The 26,655-nt window shown below is 37.1% G+C and overlaps 1 long non-coding RNA gene across 2 annotated transcripts in view; it reads right to left on the bottom strand.

Annotated features, from left to right (window-relative positions):
• Window positions 1-25,650, bottom strand: part of LOC101884801 (uncharacterized) — a 206,739-nt gene extending 181,089 nt beyond the window's left edge. For both annotated transcript variants that reach the window (XR_015523857.1, XR_015523859.1), the window contains exons 1-3: window positions 25,456-25,650; window positions 24,498-24,543; window positions 24,123-24,168 (exon numbers count right to left, since the gene is read on the bottom strand). This is a non-coding gene — a long non-coding RNA (uncharacterized LOC101884801). The remainder of the gene's footprint in view (window positions 1-24,122; window positions 24,169-24,497; window positions 24,544-25,455) is intronic.
• Between the last annotated feature and the right edge of the window lie 1,005 nt (window positions 25,651-26,655).

Raw genomic sequence — 26,655 nt, 5'->3', positions numbered from 1 at the left:
CACAGCTTTATGGGGAGAGAGTCTGTTACTGCAAAGGTCATGCGAGTCTTCATAGAGGAAGAGCTATTTACAAGTCTCAGCACTAAAAGGGTATTTGGTTGATATAAACGGTTAAAAAAGCTAGTGCGCTGCCTACTGAGACGGTATTTTGAGAAAGTATTGGTGCACTCGTGACTCAAAGGATGTAGGACTGGAGGTAAATGTCTTTTAGACTTATTTTTAAATAGCACTGCAGTGTTAGATATGATTTATATACAGAGACATCATTGAAGTCGGCATGAAATGGAAGTTAAGATTGTCTTAAGATGGATGTTGCTAACAAAATAGAAGAAGACTAATGAATAGACAAAAGCAGGGCAGAATGACAGAGTAATAGTCCGGCCTAAATTACTGATAGTCCTGTCCTAAAGGACTAATAGCCCATCCTAAATTACTGATAGTCCCATCCTAAAAGCCCTTTTTAATCTACTGATTGTCCTACCCTAAATTACTGATAGTCCCGTCCTAAAGGACTGATGCCCCCGCCCTAAAAGGTTGATGGCCCCGCCTTAAATTACTGATAGCCCCATCCTAAGTTACTGATCGCCCGCCTTAAAGGATGATAGTCCCGCCCTAAATGACTAATAGTCCAGTCCTAAAAAACTGATGCCCCGCCCTGAATGACTTACATCCCCAGCCTAAATAACTAATAGCCCCATCCTAAAGGACTGATAGTCCCACCCTAAATTACCGACAGCCACATCCTAAAGGACTGATAGCCCACACTAAAGAATGATTGTCCCGTTCTAAAGGACTGATGGCCCCGCCCTAAAGGAATGATGGCCCAGCCCTAAAGGACTGATGGCCCCGCCTGAAATATCCTTTTTAACAAGCACTATACACAAAAATAAAAAAAAGTATATTTAAATTTCATGCCAACTTTAAAATTTGCATGAAATCAAATTTACACTGTTTATTTTACCAGCCCACATTGCTAGTCTTTAGGTAAAAAATATTCCCTAACCATTTCCACTAACCACTGTGGATAGGAAGTCCTTCCCTGGTTGACTTTTGAGGGAAAATTAGCTAAGCCACACCTATCCAACCGTTAAGCTGTGGTCACACAGGTCTGCTCATAGACTTCCATTCATACGCACTTGAATGCGTCAGACTGGAAACGCAGGGTTATGCAGTAAGTTTCGCAGTTCTCTGAGGTGCAAAGTTCAAGCTTGATGAATTTAAAACAGAGCAATCGCTCACTTTTTTTTTATGTCTAATCATCTTGTTTAATCCTGCACCTTTTTGCAGCACCGTATGACTCCAGACTCCAAACTCCAGTGTGACCGCAGCTTTAGTTTGCTGCAAGTGATAGAGGGAGAGGAAATCATACTTGGGAAATTAGTTTATCAAAACTTAAACATGATTTCAGACACAGACAATATGTTGTGTGTATTAATCATCACAAACAACTACATTATATAATGTGATCCATGGTGAAACAGTAAACTGACTGACAGAGAAGACATACTCAAATCGAGACAAGGACAATGGGAAACCAAAGGACTGTATTATACTATTCAACAGTGGACACATGACAAGGCACAACTATAATGAGCAACAAGACACATGACTCAGCCAATCAATAACAATACAAGGGCTGCGTCCGAAACCGCATACTTCCATACTATATTCTATTCAATTCAGCTTTATTTGTATAGCGCTTTTACAATGTAGATTGTGTCAAAGCAGCTTCACATAAATGGTCATAGTAACTGGAACAGTGTAGTTCAGTTTTTAGTGTTTAAGTTCAGTTCAGTTTAGCTCAGTTCAGTGTGATTTAATCATTACTGAGAGTTCAAACACTGAAGAGCAAATTCATCGATGCATAGCTCTACCAATCCTGAACCATGCGAGCCAGTGGCGACAGCGGAGAGGGAAAAAAAAACTTCACCTGATGGGAGTGAAGAAACAAAACCTTGAGAGAACCAGACTCAGTTGGGCACGACCATTTTAATTTCTCCGCTGGCCAAAACTCTTGTGCAGAGCTGCAGTCACCGCGGTGGAGGCTGGAAGATGGCCTCAGCGAAGACTCGTCTGTCCCTGGAGCGTCGCTGGAATACTATATAGGACGCTAAAATCAGTATGCGAGCCGAGTAGTATGTCCGAATTCATAGAATTCGAAAATCAGTATGCGAGAAGTACCCATATGACTTACTACTTCTGACGAGATTCTGGAGTGAGCATCGCATGCATGCTGCGCTATCCCATGATGCCCCGCGAGCGAATACATGAACGGGAGTAAAGCGATGCAATTGACGCAGGTAAGTCACGTGACAATGAAAAAATGGCGGATGTAGTACGTCCGAATTCCATTCATACTTTTAACGTTCATACTATATAGAACGTACTATTCTAACGGCCGAGTAGTACGTTTAAATTCAAATGCAGTACCTACTGAGTAGTAGGCGGTTTCAGACGAAGCCAAGGAGTTAGCAGGAAACAGAAAGCACAAGGATAAAGTATAAAATAAAAAGACATTTTTAGAAATTAACCAATTTCTTCACAAAATGATTCACTGTTTTAAAGAGCTCAAAACAGGAACCAAGACAGTGCACTGTAAATGCAAGAAACTGCTATAAAATTGTTATGCTTGGTTTAAGAAAGTGTTACCTAACCACATACAGCACATAATACTTTCCAATTTGAGGCCAGAGAACTCAACTATAACATCAGCTTTCTGCAAACTCCAGTCGCCCACACAAAGGTCTGAACACCTTAAACCTGTGTGCCACTTTGGAGCTGAACCAACTTGCAGGACTAAGATGAAACTCACAAGGAGCCAAAGTTTCGTACACGTTATTTCTCTCATTTTAAAAACCAATGCAACTCTCAGTAGGAAGCTTCATCCATCTTGTCTGAAATGTTGTTCATTTTCTGTCCTCCATCTTTTGTGGTGCAGAAACTAAATTGTGGTCCTCCAGACTGTTGCAATGTTCTATCTTCTATATCAGGGGTGGCCAACCCTGTTCCTGGAGAGCCACCTTCCTGCAGATTTCAGTTGCTACCCATATCAAACACACCTGCCTGTAATTATCACGTGGTGTTCAGGTCCTAATTAATTGGTTCAGGTGTGTTTGATATTGGTAGCAACTGAAATCTGCAGGAAGGTGGCTCTCCAGGAACAGGGTTGGCCACCCATATTCTATATGGTTTCTCCTTCCTAAGTACATGTTCCTGGGTATACATTCATGTTGATCCTAGAACAACATTCCAATCAGCCAAGTTTACAGTTTATGTTCAATTTAGGCAAGTGGTGCTCGCTGCAGAGCCATTTGAGGAGAGCTGAGCTCCAGCGAGGGAGAGCTTAAGCTTGAGCTCCACCTTTTTTGCACTTCTTTTACGAGTGATGTCACTGGGGGTAGGGTTAGGGGTGGGGTTGGTGTACGCATTAAAACAGCTTACAGGAGGAGGAGCGACAGCTCATGCTCCCCCTCGCTGGAGCTCAGCTCTCCTCAAATGGCTCTGCAGTGTGCAATTCAGGTTATATACTTCTACATGATTGTTATCCAATTATTATTCGGCTCTGATTTTGGAAATAATTTACAGTTATGGTTGAGTTTAGGGGTAGGAGTTGGGTATGAATAATATTTTTAAACATAAATGACAATTCAGGATCAAGATGCATGTTAATCCAGGATCACATTATATTTGGCGAAATCACACCCACCTATACAAAGTGATGTTACTTAAGGATGAGTAAACCTGTTGCCTTAAATGCAACAAGTTGACTTAGAGGAACTTTAAATTGGAACTGTTGACAATTTATATAATTACACACAGTTAATTAAATTTAATACTTTTAAGGCAACAGGTTTACTTACTTTAAAGTCAACTAATTAATTTAAATGTGGGTTTACTTACTTTTAAGTAACGTCAACTAATCACTTTTAACGGTGTATAAACCCCACAGGCTGTAGAAGGTTGCTGGTTCAAGGTTGCTTGCCTCACAGCTAGAAGGTTGCTGGTTCAAGCCTCGGCTGGGTCAGTTGGCATTTCTGTGTGGAGTTTGCATGTTCTCCAACAAACGGAGAACATGCAAGACCAACAAACGGACCATCAAAATAAAGTGTGACCAACAACTCTAATAGCCAAAGTATAATTCACACTCTGATTAGGGCATAAGGATGAGCCCTTTCAAATGGAACGCATTATGCGACAATATGGGCACATGATCCTCAATCACTTCAGGAGCAGAGCCCAATCCATTTGTTCATGCGTCTAACATGATTAATTCAGCACTGCCACCTGCCTGCTGACCATCTGATCAGTCAGACATTCATCATGTGTGTCGTAGTGAACAGTGTTAGTATGGACAAACTGCAATAAAGCCCCAAAAGCATGTGTTGCCTGAAAGCTACTGTGAAACTTTGATTAACATGCCCTAGTTTTTATTGTATGCTTCTAGAAATGTAGTTTTACAGTTTGAGGACTTAGCAGACCTGCAGCCAGTCTCAGCCTGAGGCGGCTCACCCACACACACCACCCACTAAACACTCCTCAACCATCTGATCGTGTGGCACACGAAAATGGAAAGAGCTTTCTGAAAACATCAACCTCTTCTTCATGAAGAGAACAATAGAATATTGGTTGCGCCATGCTATTACTATTGAAGGTCACACTTTTATTTTGATGGTCCGTTTGTTGAATTTAAGTTACATTGCATCTACATGCCAACTAATTCTTATTAGATTATAAGTAGACTATTTGGTTGGGGTTAGTGTGTGTTGACATGTACTTGCAAGGTTTCTTATAGTCAGTTAAAAGTCTGTTCAGCAGCAGTGTCAACAGATGTTAAGCAGACAGTCTACTAATATTCAAATGGACCATCAAAATAAAGTGTTAACCAAATGAACCTTAAAACTAAAAAAAAAGAAAGAAAAACACGCAAGGGACTAGTTTAACAAAAGTTTTGCCAAAGTCTCAAAGTTGTCTAATCAAAGGTATTCTTCAATGTGCATGCAGAATAGAAGTCATTATACTGGACACAGTGTTGCCAACTTGGCAATTTTGTTGCTAGATTTAGCAACCTTTCATACTACCCTAGCAACGTTTTTTCAAAAAAACCTTAGCAACACATTTAGCAGTTTTTTAACATTCATTAGGCTACTTTTAGCAAATTTTTAAAAAGTGACTTAAATACTTCAAAAAATGCTTTTCTGGTGAAATGATTTTTTTGTCTTGTTTCTAGTCCAAATATCTAAAAGTTCTCAAATCAAGAAGCATTTTCTACACAAGCAAAACATATTGTCTTGTTTTAAGAAAAAAATATGCCAAAATGAAATGAGTTTTTCCTTAAATCAAGCAAAACAATCTTATCACAAATCGAAAAACAATATTATTTTGCTTACCCCATTGGCAGATTATTTTGCTTGATTTGAGGAAAAACTCACTTTATTTAGGCCTATTATTTCTTAAAACAAGACAATATGCTTTGCTTGTCTAGAAAATGCTTCTTGATTTAAGAATTTGTAGATATTTGGACTAGAAACAAGACAAAAAAATCTAAGTATCTAGGTAGTAATCTAAGCATTTTTTGCAGTGGCAAGCTTTACTCAGTAGATTGTTTTCCATAACTGTTAATTTACTGATGTTTGTTAACATGTTTAATTGTTGGTATTGTAAGTAGCAATAAATTCCAATAGTGCTATAATTGCTTCACTTCAGCCACGTCTGAGGTGAATACAGCATTAGATTCATATTCTTGACCATCAGTGAATATGAACACATCTATATTCATATACTTGTCTATCATACTGTTGTTTTTGACTGTTTGCTGCCCCCTTGTGACTGAATAATATGTTAGTGTATGCTCAATTCAACCATTTTCATTTTTTGTTTAATTAAATAATTAATACACTATTACTAATCAGGCATTACAGCTTGAATTTCTGTGAAAGCATTTGAGAGTTTCCTTGGCTGTGTTTTGGATCATTGTCTTGCTGAAATGTCCACCCTGGTTTCATCTTCATCCTCCTGCTTATGTAGATGTTGGACTGAAGCAGGTGACATTCATTTACGATGATGAAGGGCAGAGGGCTAATGAAGAACTACTAGGAGATTTCAGCTACTGTCTGGGCTTTCACTGCACTTCTACACCTCCCTTTCTTCATGTGTTCAATTATTTCTCCATGTGCATTTCATTTTATTTCACAGCTTAATTTGTTAACTAATTAGTTTCGTTTTCTTTCTTTGGTTATCAACACCTGGTGAAAATTTCAAGTAACAGCACCTGTAAAAGTAGGTGTTCAGAGAAAAATGGTGACGTGTTGAATACTTATTTCCCTCACTGTACATATGAATGTCCACATGCATAAAACAGTTTAATTTTTTTTTAGGATGAGAACATTGTGCAATACACACAAATCCAAATAATTATACATCCAAATAATATTTATAATAGTTATTTTAACCTAAGGGGTTTGTGGACTTAATTTATTAAAAATCAATATGGCTAGAAAGTGGTTAGCTGCGACAAATTCCTCTTTTTTTAATCCTTGTGAGGGAAATCGCACGTTATTTGTGGTCCACCACAACTTTTTCACTGACATTACATCACTATTAGAGGAGTCTGCTTGACCAAAAAATGTCCTTTGGATCAAAGGGGCAAATGAAATGTGTGTTTCATTGGGGGCGCAACCCATGTGAATATTTCCTGAAAGACACGAGATGCAGTGGCAATCGAGAGGATTCACATGAAAAGAAAAAGGGCTCTTCAAAGTGTTCCTTTAAGAAAAGCTCAAGCTCTACACATAAAATGGTTGCCTAGAAACAAGACGAAAATTTCAGCAGCATATCCATATCCAGATGAAGCCGTTTGCTACAACTTTCGTTAAATGTTACATGGAGTTTTTAAAAAGTAGCATCGCCCACTCTCATCCTCACTCAGACTCAAGAACGTTTGGGTCAAAGTTTATAATGTGCTCTTTAGACGGGTCAGATATTCCATCATTTAAAATGAAGCATACATATTTTGCCACTGCAAATCAGTATATTCACCCAAAGTAAATGTTTAAAGGGATAGTTCACAAAAAAAATGGAAAATTACTTAAACTTTACTTGTTTCAAACCTGTTGACCTCCTTTTGTTGAATACAAAATTAGATATTTTGAAGAATGCTGAAACCATTGACTTCCTGCTATGGAAGTAATGGTTTGAGGATTTTAGATTTCTCAAAAGTTTCTGTTTTGAGAAGCAAGAAGCTTATAAAAGGTCTGTATCCATTTGAGGTAGAGTAATTTTTCATTTTGGGGTGAACTATTCCTTTAGCAGAATCCAGTAGGGAATGATGAATCAAACGAATGATAGATCAAAAGAACCATAGAGCGAGAGAAACAAGAGCGATAGAAAGAACCACACAGCGATTGAACGAACGGACACTAGATTGAAAGAACCATAGAGCGATAGAAATAACGATAGATTAAATGATAGATTGAACAAATGACAGAACAATAGAATGATAGATCGAAAGAACAAACGAACGCTAGATCGAAAGAACTAGAGAGATAGAAAGAATGATGGATCGAATGATAAATCAAATGAACCATAGATCAAAACCATAGAGCGATAAAAAGAATGATAGATCGAATGAAAGATCGAACGAACCAGAGCGCTAGAAACCATCATGGAGCGATAGAAAGAATGATAGATGAACAAACGCTAAATCGATAGATGGAAAGAACCAGATTGAAAAAAAGAACCATAGATTGCATGAACGCTAGAATGGCAGATTGAAAGAACCATAGAGCGATAGAAATAAAAATACAGTGATAGAAAGAATGATAGATCTAACAAACGCTAGAAAGATAGATCAAAAGAACCAGAGCGATAGAAAGAACCATAGATCGAACCAACCATAGAGAAATAGAAATGAAAGATTGAATGAACCATAGAGCGATAGAAAGAATGATAGATCGAATGAACCAGAGCGCTAGAAACCACCATGGAGTGATAGAAAGAATGATGGATGAACAAACGCTAGATCGATAGACAGAACCAGAGTGATAGAAAGAACCATAGATTGAATGAACGCTAGAACGATAGATCAAAAGAACCAGGGCGATACAAAGAACCAAAGAGCGATAGAAATAACTAAGATGATAGATCGAAATAACCAGAGAGACAGAAAGAATGATGGATCGAATGAACCATAGATCAAATAATAGATCGAACGATTGAACAATAGAATGATAGATCAAAAGAACCATAGAGCAATTAAACGAACGATATATCGAAAGAGAACGATAGATAAAACAATAAAAAGGAACGATAGAGACAGACAGATGTTTTGATTTATTCATTTAGTATTACTTTTTCTATCTATGCAGTCATTCTCTGATGTCATGTACTTGTGCATATAATGTACTACATTCGTTTATGTATTTATACATTTACTTTTCTTGTTTCACTAATGGAGTTAATGAACTAGGTGTTAGAGCATGAGATTAACAATGGACAGTATATTACGGTTTACCTCGCTCGATATTTAATTTGTTTTCTAAAGCAAAAGACCAATAAAAACACTGAAAATAAATGTTGGGTGGGTTGCGTTGCATTTGGTGTAGAGCAGACAGCTGAAATACTTTGCTGAAATCTTGTTGCATTCTATCCAGTTAGAGTTAGGACACAGCGCAAGTCAGCAGAGATCAGTGACGTAGTTTTAATTGCACAGCATATTTTGGTCAGCGATAAAATCAGTGTCTGTGAAGTTCTGATCTGCTTCTCTGTGTCTTATCGTCCATACGCTGACATAAAACATTGGCTTATTCAAAATCACATTAATTAAACGGCTAATAGCAGCTCGTCAACGGCTCCTGAAATAGCAGCTTGTTTGTGCTTTCCAGCGCTGATGTCATTGAAAGGCTGTAAATGAGCTTGCACGTGCTGCCTGGTTTTACCGAAAACACGACACAAAAAAAAACAATATTGGGTGAAGCTCAATTAGGGGAAATTCTCTCAGCGGGTTTCAGACAATGCGAGTAATCTTTCGTTTTGGACCCTTGTCATCGGCTGGAGGATCAGAGGGAAGCGTTAGCTCTTAATTAGCTTCACCGCAGTGAGACAAACGCCTCAACTGAGCTTTAATGACGTCCGACGAGTTTGCTTCCACTGGGGTTCAGGGCTGATGAATGGCCGTACCTGCGCTTCATTAAAAGACTGTGGTTTGATTAAAAGCAAAGCCACAGAGAAAACGAAGCTCGCCCTAAATGACTCTTAATTAGCACACACGCGTACCTGTAAAAGACAGCTAATGCTGGAGTTTCTTTTCTCTGCTACATCCTCAAACACCCAAGCAGACAAGGAGGTTAAATAGTGCTTAAAAGTTAAGTTTTCTTTAGTTAAGATATAAGTTTTAAACTCTTCATCTATAATGTCAAAGAAAAAAAGATTAGGTCATAATTATTAGCCCTCCTGTATTTTTTACCCCAAATTTCTGTTTATAGGGAAGATCCAAATGTGTCGTTAGGGCACAATTCAACTACAGGCACAGTTTCTAGCGTTAACGGTGTGTTGTAGCGAGGACATGTACAAGAATGTAAACAACCGGAAATGCTGTTTGGCACCGCTAACAATTTAGCTACAAATTCTTATTTATCAGTCAAACCGCTGTTAACACACACAATCTTTAGCAGCATGTGCAGTGTCTCTCTATGCGGCTGCTTTCCGTGAGTTCATGATTTCCTAAAGTGAAGTATGACCCCACATTCCTTTGCATCTTAAAAAACACAACCAAGCTTTAAAAATACAATGTAGTCTACCTCTCTAACAAGTAAAAATACTTACAGGTTGTGGCTCGCAGTCCACAGTTTCGTCTGTTGGAGGAGTTTTTAGCTGCATCCAACACTGAACTGAGACAGATTCTGGAAGTTCTCCTTTGTCGAATGCTAGCGCTATTTAAAATTCTCTAGAACATAATTCTAATTCAATTGTAAGCACTTTTCTCTTTATTTTGTGTCCTTTGGAAGTACAAATAGAGAAACAAAAGAACAGTATAAATAGCAGAAATAGCAGTGTTTGGGCACTTGTGATCTCACTAGCCCGGATGTCATTTTTTGTAGTCCCCAAATTCATTTGCTGTAGGCTTTGCTAAGCTAACTCTGTAAAAGCCAATGTCTCCCTTTGCATTGAACTTTATGCGAATTACATTCAGAGATGTTGTTTATGTTTACACATCTACATTGCACATCAACTAAAGTTTAAAATATCATCTCATAATGGACCACCCCTTTAGCGGAAAGAATATTTTTTGGCAACACCTTATTTTGATGGTCTCTCGCCCTGCAAATGGGAGGAAGCCCAGAGCTCAAGGACCTTTTGAGTACTGGGCTCTCTTCCGGCACAGCATGCCAAACTTGCTCATAATCAATCATCAGCTAAGTGTGATCTCTTGAAATGATATTAAGAGTTACGTTTACACCACATCTGCACTTGCAAAATCGTAGCAACATCTGGAAGGTTTGTAGTCCACAGCATGTTGTCGCAATGTTTACAGTGCTGATGATCCTACATTTCCAGGTTTCTTTCCACAGCAGCCTTTTGTTTTTTAAAATGGCGGCCGCGTGAAGTAGGTATATTGTTTTATGAAAAACATTTACAAAAGTTGTCCACCATATGAAAGGGTTTCAAAAAAAAAAAAAAAAAGTTAGTTAAGCACCAAAGTGTGGGATGATGCGCTACTAAGAAGTCTGTGAATTATGACTAAAGGATCAAATTACCCAAACTTTAGCTTCTTTCTGTTTAACATTTTTTAGCTCTCATGTCAAGTATTCATTTCGAGGCATGCTTAACAATGCTTAAAGTTGCCATAGAAACAACCTCAGCTCAGCAAAAAATCTCTCTGGTTTCTGCGCTTCATGAAAGTGCAGTGTCTAATTCCTCTGCTAACTACAGAGCTGTCATTACAGTCTGCTTCAGCTTCATCTGCTTGTGCTTTTTGCCCCTTATGCTCAGCAGTCATTACCAAAACATCAAACAACACCTCGGCGCTGATTAAAAACTGTGCGTGTGTGTGTGTGCGCGCATAGGAGAGAGTGTGAAAGAAGTAGAGCACAATGAACACTTCCATGTATGCATCTTTAAATAAGAGGAGAAGATCTGTGTTGAAGCTCAATAGAGCGGATGGGTGTTGGATAATACATCAGGGACTATCAGCTCAACACATCAAAATCAGCGACAGGATCAGTGGTTTATATTATACGGGCATGGTCAATGAATTTTTGATGACTTCCTGTTTGCTAATGAGAGGATATGTGTATAGTTAACTAGTGATAGTATCAAATGGTTGTGCTGTAGTAAAAATAAAAAGGATCTAAACCAAGGGTCTCAAACTGGATTCCTGGAGGGCCACAGCTCTGCAGTTTTGCTCTAATGCCTAGTTCAGACTGCGTGATTTTAGCCCCGATTTTGTCTCGCCGACAGGTTTTGAGAAATCGCCGACAAATGCCTGAAATCACAGGCAAATCGCTGCTCGTGCACGTGAGTGACAATCACACAGTATGAACTATCAAAGACGCGATCTGAGAGAATCGCCGATGCCTGTGTGTGCTAAATATCTGGAGCTGTCGACGATTCAAATCATGCCGTGTGAAATGAGTTGATTGAAAATAACATTGGCGATCGCCTACAGCCAATGAGAGAGCAGCATTCACTTGTGTGTGTGTGTGTGTGTGTGTGTGTGTGTGTGTGTGTGTACCTGCTGCAGGCCAGCGGGAGGTTGGGGGGAGAATTTAAAAGTGATCATTTTCGGTTTATTTGGACCCATGGAATGAAGAAAAAACTAAGTTTGACAGTTTTTACAGAAAGAAATTAGTTTATTATCAACTTAAGTTGAGGAGAAATGGCTATTTCCCTTTAAACCCAGGTCAGCAAATATGTACATTTTTTTACCCCATTAAAGGCTTCTTTCTCATTATGTAGTTAATAACAAAAGATATGCTACGTGTTTTTGGCTGTGAGACGTAGTTTGGACGAAGTTGTCGGCGATTCTCCCTATAGTAAAGTCATGCAATGTGAAAGTCTCTGTCGCCGATCCATCTTGCAGTGCAAACAAAGCAGTGACCAAACGCAAGCCCAGATAGTCATGCAGTGTGAAAACATCTGTGACACGACTACTTTGAAAATCATGCAGTCTGAACTCGGCATAACCTTATGCCTAGTTCATACTGCGTGATTTTAGCCCAGATTTTGGCTCGCCGACAGGTTTTGAGAAATCGCCGACAAATGCCTGAAATCACAGGCAAATCGCTGCTCGTGCACGTGAGTGACAATCACACAGTATGAACAATCAAAGACGCGATCTGAGAGAATCGCCGATGAGTCGCCGATGCCTGCAAGATATTTGGCGTGCTAAATATCTGGAGCTGTCGGCGATTCAAATCATGCCGTGTGAATTGAGTTTTGACTGAAAATAACATCAGCCATCGCCCACAGCCAATGAGAGAGCAGCTTTCACGTGTGTGTGTGTGTGTGTGTGTGTGTGTGTGTGTGTGTACCTGCTGCAGACCAGCGGGAAGGCTGGGGGAGAAGTTAAAAGCGCTCTTTTTCGTTTTTTTTGGACCACGAAATGGAGGAAAAACTAGTGGAGGTTTGACAGGACTCCTGTCAGGCAACCGTGTCTGTTTGACGTTTCATACAGAAAGAAATTAGTTTATTTTCAACGTTGAGGAGAAATGGCTAATTCCCTTTAAACCCGGGTGAGCAAAAATGTACATGTTCTACCCTATTAAAGGCTTCTTTCTCATTATGTAGTTAATAACAAAAGATATTCTATGTGTTTTTGGCTGTGAGACGTAGTTTGGACAAAGTTGTCGGCGATTCTCCCTATAGTAAAGTCATGCAATGTGAATGTCCATGTCGCCGAACCATCTTGCAATGTAAACAAAGCAGCGACGAAATGCAAGCCCAGATGGTCATGCAGTGTGAAAACATCTGTGACACGACTAGTTTGAAAATCATGCAGTCTGAACTCGGCATTAATCAAACACAGCTGATCCAACTAATCAAGGTATTCTAGACAACTAGAGACTATAAAGCAGGTGTGAGTTGGAGGTGGTTGGAGCTAAACTATGTAGAGCTGGGCCCCTTGGGAAGTGAGTTTGAGACCCCTGGTCTAAATTGAGGTTTTTAGTGGTCTCAAACAGGCTCGTATTAAATTTACATTTTACAACTCAGTTTTAATTTTAATATTTCTTTAATTTAAAGCAGTTTCCCAGTGATGGGTTGCAGATGGAAAGGCATCCACTGTGTAAAACATATGCTGGATAAGTTGGTGGTTCATTCCGCTGTGGCAACCCCAAATTAATAAAAGGGACTAAGCCCAAAAGAAAATGAATGAATGAATGAATATAAAAGCAAAGGTTTTAAAGTCAGTGTGGACTGGAGGCTTTGTTTTATTTCATTCACATACATTTATTTTTTTCATGTTGATGTAACTGAAATTGAATATTGAGGTGGGGACGGAGCTTTCCTATAGCACATAATTTCCTAGTAAAAAATTAACAGTAAGGGGGCATGGTTAAGAACACTACAAATGAAGCTGTTAAAGTGGTGTCAACATTAAAGGACCGCCTCTCCAAAAGCAAATGGTCGGTCTAAAAATGCTGGTTTTAGTAATCTTTAATCTTTAATTATTTGTTTACCTAATGAAAGACATTGGACTAAGAAGAAAGCTATAGTCTTTTCTTATAGCAGGCCCATATCTAAAGGCTGTTAAACATCCTTTGGGAAATATTTGAAAAAATAAAAAATAAATGAATTCATTGGAGGGCTAATGATTTTGACTTTTATATTTCTCGCTTGCATAATACACTCTCAGAAATAAAGGTACGTGAGCTGTCACTGGGGTGGTACCTTTTCAAAAGGTACAAATTTGTACTGAAAAGGTCTATATAAAAACCCCAAGTTTACATATTAGTACCTGAAAAAGTACAAAAGTGTTCCTCTTAAATGTTTTAGGTACAAATATATATTTTTAAAAGTACTAATATAGACCCTTTAGGTACAAATGTGTACCTTTTGTAAAGGTACCACACCAGTGACAGCTCGTGTACTTTTATTTCTAAGAGCATAACTAACCATTTCTTTCACGGCTTAACCCCTGGGGTAGGGGTGTCCAAACTCGGTCCTGGAGGGTCAGTGTTCTGCATATTTTAGTTCTAACCCCAATTAAACACACCTGAATTAGCTAATCAAGCTCTATCTAGGTATACTAGAAAACTCCAGGCAGTTGTGTTGAAGGAAGTTAGAGCTAAACTATGCAGGACACCGGCCCTCCAGGACAGAGTTTGTACAGCCCTGCCCTAAAGGTTAGGGTTGGGTGATTAATCGAAATCGACATTCACAACCTATAATCGATCTGATTTTTTCAATTACTTTCCTTACCACGTGTGGTCACATGACCCCGCTATGCTAAGCTCTTATTTATACTTCTGCAGCAACTTTGCAGGCACATCTGATCTTTGGTCAAGTAGGATGACGGACCCATTCTTGAGCCTTACATTGCACATATTTGACGATTATTGAAAGCTGCGCCAGAGATGTCTTAAGATGCCGTATTTTCTATTACTTTAAAATTATTATTTACATTAAAATACTTGTTTACAGAAAATGCAAGAAACGAAGTGTTTAAAAAATTATTTACAGGATATTCAATCATTAATTTTCTTTTCGGCTTTGTCCCTTTATTAATCTGGGGTCACCACAGTGGAATGAACCGCCAACTTAACCAGCTTATTTTTTTTATGCAGCGCATGCCATTCCAGCTGTGGTCGGCCACCCGGGGAGGACTATGTGTTTTATTTGGGGAATGAAGAGACTGGGGAAAAGATGAAAAGGGGTTTAAAGGCCTGTGAAAAGGTCTCTTTGTTTATTGTTTTGTCATGTGATGCAAATAAAGTATGTATTTTGACATAAACAGAAAACTTACATGAAGAATGTTTTATGTAGAAACATATCATCTACTCACCAGCAAATGGTTGAAGCCATAGGGGTGCAGTCGCTCACTATAAATAGAGCGACTCGCATTCAGTTCAGGGTGGGAGTCGTAGGAGTTTGGAGGTGTGAGTAGTGGCAAATAGTTGGTTGAAAAGTATTAAAGTAAATCTGGATAGCGAATATTTTGTATACATTTATATTGTTCATTGTCTTTATTTTTTGTTTTGTTGTTTGTTTATTTTTGCATACAGTATATGTATTTGGTTTATTTTTGGGATTTTTTGGATTGGACACTTTTGCACGGTAAATGAACGCACCATAGTGCTACTTCGGCTTAGTCATCATTTATTTTTGTTATGTTTCACACATACCGCAACAATGTCTCCGTGTGACACCATCTCTGGTAAACATCCATACACACTCATTCACTACGAACAATTTAGCCTACCTAATTTACCTGTACTACATGTCTTTGAACTGTGGGGGAAACCTGAGCACCAGTGAATGCGCCGCTACTGCGTCACTGAATCGCCTATTTACAGGATATGCAAGAGTTATTTTATTTAGTAGAAATACGGCTTAATTTTTTCATTTAGTATGAAAAACACTACAAATTATTTATTTTGTTTTCAAAAGTACGAGTTATTTATTTTCACTTTCTATAAAAAAAAATTTACAACTGGTTTTAGGAAATGTGTGTTTTAATTTCAGTTGTTCAACGTTAATGTAAAAAAATAATCATAGTGTGCGTTTCCTTCAATTATTTTAAGATCAAATAATGCACCGTTCATTCAGAAAGCTCTTTCTTTAATATGAGCATACTTACTGTGCAAAACTTGCCAGTGAACTATGAGTGCAAAAAAAATAATAATAATTAATTAAATAAAATAACCGTTCATTAATCAAATAATCAAGATTTTGATTTTAGGCCAAAATCGTCCTATTAGGGGCCATATTTCCATCAGTGAAATGTCAACTGGAGAGGACCTGGATTGAGAACTGGATCACTTAATTCAGTGAATCTTTAACTGCAAAATTATTTTACCAAAACATCCACATTCATTTAAAGCTAAAAAAGAAAGTAATTTCTTCCCAGGAATTTAATGAGAAATCTCTGGGATAATATAGATTCTGATGAGGCAGTGCACAGTTCTTTGTGGTTATAGCATAGACTGTTTCATACAATTATGATTTCAGTTTTGCATTCACAATCATAATGGGTTTCCATTAGCGTGCATGCTGGAATAATCTACGGACATTAGCAGAATCAAATTTCCTCAGCCCTCACGCTCAACCAACTACAGCTCTAATTATATGATGCAGCAGGTTCATGACACAGTGTAAATACCACTTAAAGGCAGAACATAGTGAGAAAAAGATTACAGTATCCTGCAGTATAAACAAGCTAGAGTATCAAGAAGCCACTGGACTCACTGAATGGGCCTGCGTGATTAAATCTTTGCTATAAAGGTTGTCAAACAGAGTCTTTTGCATGCCTTCTTCCATCTAATTGTACTTTTAACAAGTAAAAACCTTTTAAAGGGAATATTTTTAATTTTATCCACCTTTAGGTCATGATTCAGGATGTGAAATCTTTAGTTTTGTAAAGCAATTGCAAGAATAACTTTGATATTGTCACTAATAGCATTCACAGAGCACAGACATTTCACCTGATTTTATCCACATGATTTTTGGAAAAACTCATCTAAATATCAAAATGCAAGAATTAAATTTAATACATCAAAATTGAGGAACAATAGTAAATCGAACAGCGTTGCAGTTCATTATATTTTGCCTCATACTGAAAACGAAACCATAATGGAAATCATTAACAACAACTAGATCATATGAATCAGCAATTTTTTAATCGGTGATTCGCTTCAACCAGAACATATGTATTAGTGAATTATTAACAATAGACTCACTCTGACCTTATCACATGAACCAGTAAATTGTTAACGGAAGACTCACTTTAAATGGATCATATGAATCAGTGAATCATTAACTCGAGACTCACCCTGACCTGATCTTACAAATCAAATGTTCAACAAGACTCTCTTCAACTGGATCATATGAATCATTAACTTGACTCACTCTGACCTGATCAAACAAATCAAATGTTCAACAAGACTCTCTTCAACTGGATCATATGAATCATTAACTTGACTCACTCTGACCTGATCAAACAAATCAAATGTTTAACAAGACTCTCTTCAACTGGATCATATGGATCATTAACTTGACTCACCCTGACCTGATCTTACAACTCAAATGTTCAACAAGACTCTCTTCAACTGGATCATATGGATCATTAACTTGACTCACCCTGACCTGATCTTACAACTCAAATGTTCAACAAGACTCTCTTCAACTGGATCATATGAATCATTAACTTGACTCACTCTGACCTGATCTTACAAATCAAATGTTCAACAAGACTCTCTTCAACTGGATCATATGAATCATTAACTTGACTCACTCTGACCTGATCAAACAAATCAAATGTTTAACAAGACTCTCTTCAACTGGATCATATGAATCATTAACTTGACTCACTCTGACCTGATCAAACAAATCAAATGTTTAACAAGACTCTCTTCAACTGGATCATATGAATCATTAACTTGACTCACTCTGACCTGATCAAACAAATCAAATGTTCAACAAGACTCTCTTCAACTGGATCATATGAATCATTAACTTGACTCACTATGACCTGATCAAACAAATCAAATGTTCAAAAAGACTCTCTTCAACTGGATCATATGAATCATTAACTTACCTCACTCTGACCTAATCAAACAAATCAAATGTTCAACAAGACTCTCTTCAACTGGATCATATATAACAGTGATTTGTTCAAAGGAGACTTACTTTATCTTTACAAATGAATAACAACTAAATTTGACTGGCGGCTGTGTCCTTAATATGGTGGAAAAATATGCAGCAAAGAAATATCACTTATAAATTAAAAATATTTTATTATTTTATGCAACACTCTTACATTTAAAATAGAAACATAAGGGCGATCATAAGCAAAAAGACCCCTAGCCTAAAAGGTGTTTTATGGAATAGCCCATCTTAAACTGATCCGCTATGTTTTTCTTTGCCTTATTTATTTTTTTGACGCATGTACTCATGTGCGATCTGAAAACTAGTGTAATGGCGGCATGCCATCTTTACCAGACTCAGGCAAACTCCGTCTCTCCTTTCACTAAAACAGCTGCGTCCCAAATGGCACACTATACGCTATGCACTCATGCACTATGTACTTATGCACTTACACACTCAACAGTATAGTATATGTATGTAGTGTCGTCCCAAATGGCACACTAATGTTTTTTTTACTAAGCGGAAATTCAAACCGTTTCCCTGATGACGTTTGACGGTTGCCAAATCAGTGAAATAAACGACCGAATTATTAAATAATACCTGCCGTGAGTATTGCCGCATTCACCATCGGAAGGCGCTAAAATCACTCTCGTAGGAGAATTTTGCTTTCACCATCCAAAATAAATAAAGTTATCCAATATGTGCATCTGATAGCTCCGCCCCTTCCGCTACGTAAGCAAACCAGCGGTCGTTGAGTGCGTGAAGTGTCCATCATTCCACACTTCATTTTAGCTGCTGAATGACTGCATCATCCGGGTAATTAATGTGCACTAATTATTTTTAGAGTTTTCAGTGTGAACGCACTACTTAAACTATTTATACTACAAAATGGCGTAGAATAGTGCATAAGTATGCGATTTGGGACGCAGCTCATGTGAGAAATTATCTTGTAATATTTTGTATAAAAGTCTCGAGATGTATCAGACTATTGTTATACTGTAGGTCAAAGGTAGGGAACTTATGGCTGGCGAGCCACATGTGGCTCTTAGACCAAAGATACGTGGCTCTCCAGTTTTCTCTCTTCAATAATATTTTACAGTTTAAAAAAAAAATTAAACAATTTTAAAAGTCAGTTTCCTATAAAAAAAAAAATCCAATTACAATTCCCTTGTTATTGTATTTTCTTAAATACAAAATTAATAAAAGCTCAGTTTTATGGAATAAAATCACTGTAATAAATATTTTGTGCGTAAAAAAAAAAATAAAAAAAATCAAGTATCCGTAATTATAAAATCGCAAAGGAAAATGGAACGTACTCGTAATTTTACGAGGGTACAATTCCTAAATCTGCAATTAGAACAGACACAGATACAACATTTTCTTTGTCTGTTTGAATATAACTTAACAATATAAATTTACGATGGGTGTACTTTACAAACATGAAAAACAGTTTCACCATGGACACAAAGTCCTGATTACGAGTACAAATCAAACAGCGACACTCCACTGTCAAAATTACGTCACCGCTGACACAGGCATAAATAAACAAGCGAGAGTCATCCATTACAACGGCACGCCTGCTGGGCACTCAGAGCCCCCAAACACCGTATCAGGTAAGAGTTTTGTTATTCCTTCTTTGAGAAATGTCCGTTATGAGCTGTGATAAGGGTTGAGACTTAATCAGGTCTATTTTCACTGTGTTTCTTGGACATTTTACAGAATCAAAATTAAGAATGGGCTGAGGATAGTGAGCTAGCATAATACAAATTAACATTACAGGCAGCGAGCGCAGTATGAGTGAATCACTGAACACTGTTAACTACAACATGACATCTGTTAATTAAGTCAACTTTTTTAACTGTTTAAGTAACTCACTAAAATACACAAACTAAATTAGACAGATTTATTCAGTACAGGTAGATAAAGAGTTTTTTTTACTCTGAGTTAATTGCAGTTTTAAATAAATCAGAATAAGCTAAATATAATGTGGTGATTAAGCAATTATTACAATAAGCATAATTACATTATGCTAGCTCACTATCCTCAGCCCATTCTTAATTTTGATTCTGTAAAATGTCCAAGAAACACAGTGAAAATGGACCTCATTAAGTCTCAACCCTTATCACAGCTCATAACGGACATTTCTCAAAGAAGGAATAACAAAACTCCTACCTGATACGGTGTGTGGGGGCTCTGAGTGCCCAGCAGGCGTGCCGTTGTAATGGATGACTCTAGCTTGTTTATTTATGCCTGTGTCAGCGGTGACGTAATTTTGACAGTGGAGTGTCGCTGTTTGATTCGTACTCGTAAGCAGGACTTCTTGTCCGTGGTGTTTCGTGTTTGTAAAGTACACCCATTGTAAATTTATCAGTTATATTCAAACAGACCAAGAAAAATGTTGTATCTGTGTCTGTTCTAATCGCAGATTTTGGAATTGTTCCCTCATAAAATTACGAGTACGTTCCGTTTTCCTTTACGATTTTATAATTACAGATGCATGAATTTTATTTACGCATGAAATATTTATGACAGTGATTTTATTCCATAGTTTGCAACAAAAGGACGTTTGACACATCCGTTGCTGTGGATAAACTTGAAATCGCAACACCAATAAAAGGGCAAACAACTTTCTTTTTTAGTTGCCATTAAAAAAATGCTAATTGCTAATTGTTTGTTTTTTATTTTCTTAATAACAGTAAAATATGCTTTTTGTTCCTTAAAACTAGCCAAAAGAAAAACGTTGCTGCATACATTATTTTGAATCAGTTAAAGTAACTGTAAATTTTTATAGTAGTAAAGTGTTTAGTTTTTTTAAATCGTGTTACTTTTCAGAAAAAAGAAGAGTTTATTTACCAGACATGTTAAGCAAGTTCATGAATAAATATGATGCTTTATATTTGTTTTTGAATTATGCATGGACATACAGTAAATAAAGGTTTTGTTTAAACCTGTATTATTTATAGTAGAGCAAGGAAATTTTCACAGTATGTCTGATAATATTTTTTCTTCTGAAGAAAGTCCTATTTGTTTTATTTTGGCTAGAATAAAAGCAGTTTTAAATTTTTAAAAGCCATTTTAAAAAGGTCAAAATTATTAGCCCCTTTAAGCTATATATTATTTTGATAGTCTACAGCAGGCAGGTCCAAACTCGGTCCTGGAGGGCCGGTGTCCTGCAAAGTTTAGTTTCAACCCCAATCAGACACACCTGGGCTAGCTAATCAAACTCTTACTAGGTTTTCTAGAAACATCTGTGCAGGTGTGTTGAGGCAAGTTGGAGTTAAAATCTGCAGGACACCGGCCCACCAGTGTCTACAGAACAAACCATTGTTATACAATGACTTGCCTTATTACCACTTCCTGCATAGTTAACCTAATCATAGTTAAGCCTTTAAAATGTCACTTTAAGCTGTGTAGAAGTGTCTTGAAAAATATCTAGTAAAATTTTTATGTACTGTCATCATGGCAAAGAAAATAAATCAGTTATTAGAAATGAGTTGTTAAAACAGAAATTGGGAAGACAATAAACAGGGGGCTAATAATTCAGCACAGCTAATAATTCTGACTTTAACTGTATAAATACACCCCAAAAGCTCTTTAAAAAAATATACATTTGCAAAAAAACAAAACAAAAAAAAAACGAATTGGCTCTTTGCTTAAAAAAAAAAAAAAAAAAAAAAAAAAAAAAAAAAAAAAAAAAAAAAGTTCCTGACCCCTGCTTGTAGGTTTTGGACACATTTATTGTGCCATCACTCTATACTCATTATACTCATCATATCAATGACGACAACCGCATCTGAATGCCATTAAAATCATTTGGTCCTGGGATTTCTTGAATAATAGATCGGAAAAGCTACAGTCCACAACCCTTTGGACTCCTGCACTATTTCTCTCTCCAGCAATCATGCTTAAATATAGCGCCATCAAAAACATACTATCATAATCCTCTCCTTAATACCGACTTTGTGCTTGAAGCCATACCCTACAGAGTGGTAACTGATATAATTAAAGCCTAGCATTCGCTGCAGGACAGACATTAGTGTGACTCATAAAAGAGAAAGCATTGATGAGAAACAAAGAGACGCTCCATTTCATTGTTTTGAGTCACACAAACATAATGACAGCCATAGCTGCGGTGTAATTCCCTGATCATTGTCTGGTTAAGAAGCTCAAGAAGTAGTTCTGAGAGAAACAAGCTTGTGAGTGTGGCATTTTGACAAAAAACAGCACCCTTTCTGTCTTGATTTTGAAAGTGTGGTGCAACATCTACTGGCTGCAGAAAGTATTGCCTTTGGTGAGGTTAGAGGCATGACAAAAAGGAAAAAAGCATGAGCTATGGGACCTTTAAAACGCTTAATATGAAAAAAAAAAGCTTATCGTGGCTTAATGTACCTAAACATCAACCAGGGAAAGCCACATTTCTGTCAAACTTTACTTGCAATTAACCCTACTACTGCAAAAAGAACGAGTCCCAATTCAATATACGAGTTAGGCATTTTCTCTCTCTTTGGAAAAAGCTTAATGTGGCCTTAAATGTACCTAAACAACAAACGAGGAAACCAAATTTTACTCAAAACAAACACTTTCTGATGTCAAAAATAATTACAAGTAAAATTTGATAGATAGTTGGTTTCCCAGGGAAAATGGAGGGAAAATGGTGATAGGAAAATATATATTCATTCATTCATTTTCTTGTCGGCTTAGTCCGTTTATTAATCCGGGGTCACCACAGCGGAATGAACCGCCAACTTATCCAGCAAGTTTTTACGCAGCGGATGCCTTTCCAGCCGCAACCCATCTCTGGGAAACATCAACACACACATTTACACACACACACACACACACACACACACACACACACACACACACACACACACACACACACACACACACACACACACACACACACACACACACACACACACACACACACACACACACACACACACACACACACACACACACTCACTACGGACAATTTAGCCAACCCAATTCACCCATACCACATGTCTTTGGACTGTGGGGGAAACCGGAGCACCCGGAGGAAACCCACGCAAAAGCAGGGAGAACATGCAAACTCCACACAGAAACGCCAACTGAGCCGAGGCTCAAACCAGCGACCTTCTTGCTGTGAGGCGACAGAAAAAATATTTTTATAGTAAAAAAAAAAAAATCTCGCAAATATGTACAGAAGCTAATCTGGGATCAATTTATCTCTCAAAGCGCGTCCATCAGTCAGCGCTTAAACATGCATTCACTGATTCAGAGGTTGCATATGAAGCATGCAGATGATTGACGCACAGCTTTAATGGAATGAAAATATATTAATTTCAATGAGCTTTCAACATTAAAAATATGGGAAAATACTTGATTACAGGATAGAATAGTAAAATATGGGACAATCCGGCAAAAACAGGAGGGTTAACATGTATGACGAAAGGGAATGCAAAACATCTTTGTGGTCCTGCACAAAATATATTTGCGAGATAACGCAAAAACTTCCTATTACAGTTCCTTTTTCTCTCGCCAATTTTTTTTTGTTCCACCCATTTTTTTCCCACCATCTTGTTCTGTCCAGGTCTTCGTAAGGTAGATCAAGCCACGCTAAGCTTTATACTTATAAAAGACTTAAATGAGGGAGAAAACGCTTAACTTGATGTTTTCACTTGATCTATTGAATTGGGACTCGTTCTTTTTGCAGTAGTTAAGGTTAATTACAAGTAAAGTTTGACAGATTTGGGTTTTCCTGGTTGATGTTTAGGTACATTAAGCCATGTTAAGCTTTTTTATGTTAACTGTTTTAGAATGTCCCAAAGCTATTTTGACAAAACTGCTTGCCTAAGGAAATTAATGTACACGATAAGTATTGGTTCCCTTAATTTTTTTGTTTAATCAAATTAACTTTTCTAGTAATCGAAACTTATCAGTCAAACTGACAAAAATAACTTCAATTTAGTTTAAACCTTTATTATTATTATTATTATTATTATAACAACCTTTATTTCACAGACACATTGAAATTAAAAATCTTTTACAAAAGCGTGCTGGCCAAGATTAGGCAGTATACAGTGCATGTCACATGGGTCTAACAGACAAGAAACAAAAAACGTCACACTGACAAACAAATTATTGGAAACATCTACAAAACCTGTTGCAAATTCTAAATCATTTATACTCTTTTTAACAGCATTTAATCCAATCAATTCTTTTAACTGTAACTTTGTTTGTAGATTATTCCAAGCAAAAGGTGTTGCGCATTTAAAAGCCTTTTTTCCCCAATTTCAGTCTGCACTTTAGCAACAACAATTTAACCACAGTTTACTCACCATGTCTTTCCAAATTTGTATACATTTCTTTCTTCAGTGGAATATGCTACAAAATATAAAAAAAAAATGTTAGTCACCAGTCAACTTAAAGCAACCTAAGCTGGTTGGCTGGTTTTAGCTGGTCGACCAACCTGGTTTTAGAAGCGTTTTAGCCATTTCCAGGCTGGTTCCCAGCCTGGTTTAAGCTGGTCAGGCTGGAAAATGACCAGATAAAACCAGCTAGACCAGCCTGACTAACTTATTGAAATGAGTCATTATTATTAATAATATATACAATGGATTATTATAATCCTTTTTGTGGTTATATTTTTTACAGTGTAATTTTAAAGAAAATTCCATAAAGCAGAAATGAAGGGTTTTTCACAGTTTACTCACCATGTCTTTCCAAATCTGTATAGATTTCTTTCTTCAGTATAATAAGCTAAAAAACATCATGAAAACTGTTGGTAACCAGTCAGCTTCAAACAGGACAAAGCAAATCCAAACTCTGACACTTACACAACAAAGTTAAATGAAAATTTAAATATGAGAAAAAAAATAAAGAGTTTTGCTAGCTTAATGAAATTAATTTCAAATAAATATACTTAATCACTTACAACTAATTGACACAAGGACAAGCAGAGATCTGTTAAGGGGCAGGGGCTCAAGTGCAAAGGGCACCTTTTTATTATATAAAAATTGTACTTTTTAATTAAAAAAAAAAAAAATATATATATATATAATAATAATAATAAATATATATATATATATATATATATATATATATATATATATATATATATATATATATATATATATATATATATATATATATATATATATATATATTCTATAGGATATTTCACCCTAAATGCACCATATACTCACCCTTAAAAGGATAGTTTATTCAAAACTGAAAAATCTGTCACCATTTAGCCATGTTTGACTTTTTTCTTTTGTTGAACACAAATGTTTTGAAGAAAGCTAAAAACCTGTAACCATTTACTCTGGAAGTCAATCATTTCATTTTTTTTTTTTTAAAAGATCTTCTTTAGTGTTTAACACCAATAACAATAACAACAAACAAACAACAAAATGTGGAACAACTGGAGGGTGAGTAAATTTTAATCTTTAGGTGAACTATACTTTATACTGTACCTCATATTATCAGATAATTTTCAAATAGAACACACATTCATGTATATACTATTAGTAGTATTTTGAAAATAATTATTATTCCCAAGAAAAAAAAAGTACTAATTCTTTCTAGGAGTAAAAAAGTGCAGGTGCTCAAGCACCCGAAGCCCCATTCTCTACACGTGTCTGAAGTAATATCCCACCACCATTTACTCACCATGTTTGTCTAGATCTGTGTGCATTTCTTTCTTCAGTGGAACACACTAGAAATACTATAAAAATTTTGGTAGCTAGTCAATTTAAAACACATGGAGAAAGCAGATCTAAACTGCAGTACTTGTTAAAGCTAAATGAAAACGGAAATAATTGAAAATCAGCACTTTTCACTAAACAAACACAACCTGAGAAAACTGAGGGAGACGGACACACTGCAACTAATAAGCCAAACAAGGAGCAGGTGATAGAAATCAATCACACAATGAATCGCCATGACAACACATGCAAACATGCTTATAAACAGAGACGCAAAGAAAACAAACCAGCAATGAGAACTCAATATAAGTGAAACTAAAAAAAATCACTAAGCTAATTGGCAGAATTGGAATCTAAAGCTCCTTTTACTATTGCTGATGCCTAAAACAGTTTACTTGAACTCAGCTAGCATGATGTTTCATTATTTTGTAGATACAACTCTCTATGGCATTTATTTGTATGCACTTCTGTTTAGATATGCCACGATCCCTGATGAAAAAACAGCTTAAACCAACCTAAGCTGGTTGGTGGGTTTTAGCTGGTCGACCAGCCTGGTTTTAGAGGGGTTTTGGCAATACCTAGGCTGGTTTCCAGCCATTTCCAGCCTGGTCTTTGCTGATCATTTTCCAGCTTGACCAGCCTGGTTTAAACTACACATAGCTGGTTTGGCTGGGCTCCCTGATCAAGCTGGTTTTAGCTGGTTATCTCCAATGCCTGACAAGCTATAATATCAGGCTGGAAAGACTGCATGGTCATAGACTGGATTAAGCTGTTTTTTTTTTTTTCCAGCAGGATATGGGATCAGCAGGGTCTTATTGATAGAAAAAAATGCACACTTTTATTAAATAAATTTTGGATTTATTACTCTGATTAATTGCAATATACTTAAGTCATAACAGTTTAAATGTCTTGTAACAACCCCCAGTTGCCGAATTGCATTGTGGATCCGTCGGCGCCGCTTCAGAGGCGTTGCTCGCTGTAGAAGTTGGGAGTCGGGACTAGCTCAACTTTTCAAGCGCTGACAGAAGCGTCAGCCAATCAGATTGCTGTATGCAAATACACCAGCTAGACAGTGGCCCATTGCTGACTGAATTTCATTGGCTGACGCTTCTGACGATCGCTTCAGCCCCAACTTCAGACACACCTTAAGTCAAGCGTTGACGCT

Source organism: Danio rerio, chromosome 23, assembly GCF_052040795.2.
Source record: "Danio rerio strain M-AB ecotype USA chromosome 23, GRCz13ab, whole genome shotgun sequence".
Classification (NCBI taxonomy): Eukaryota; Metazoa; Chordata; class Actinopteri; order Cypriniformes; family Danionidae; genus Danio; species Danio rerio.
Note: the sequence above shows the minus strand (reverse complement) of the source record. Positions and strands in the feature narration are given on the sequence as shown.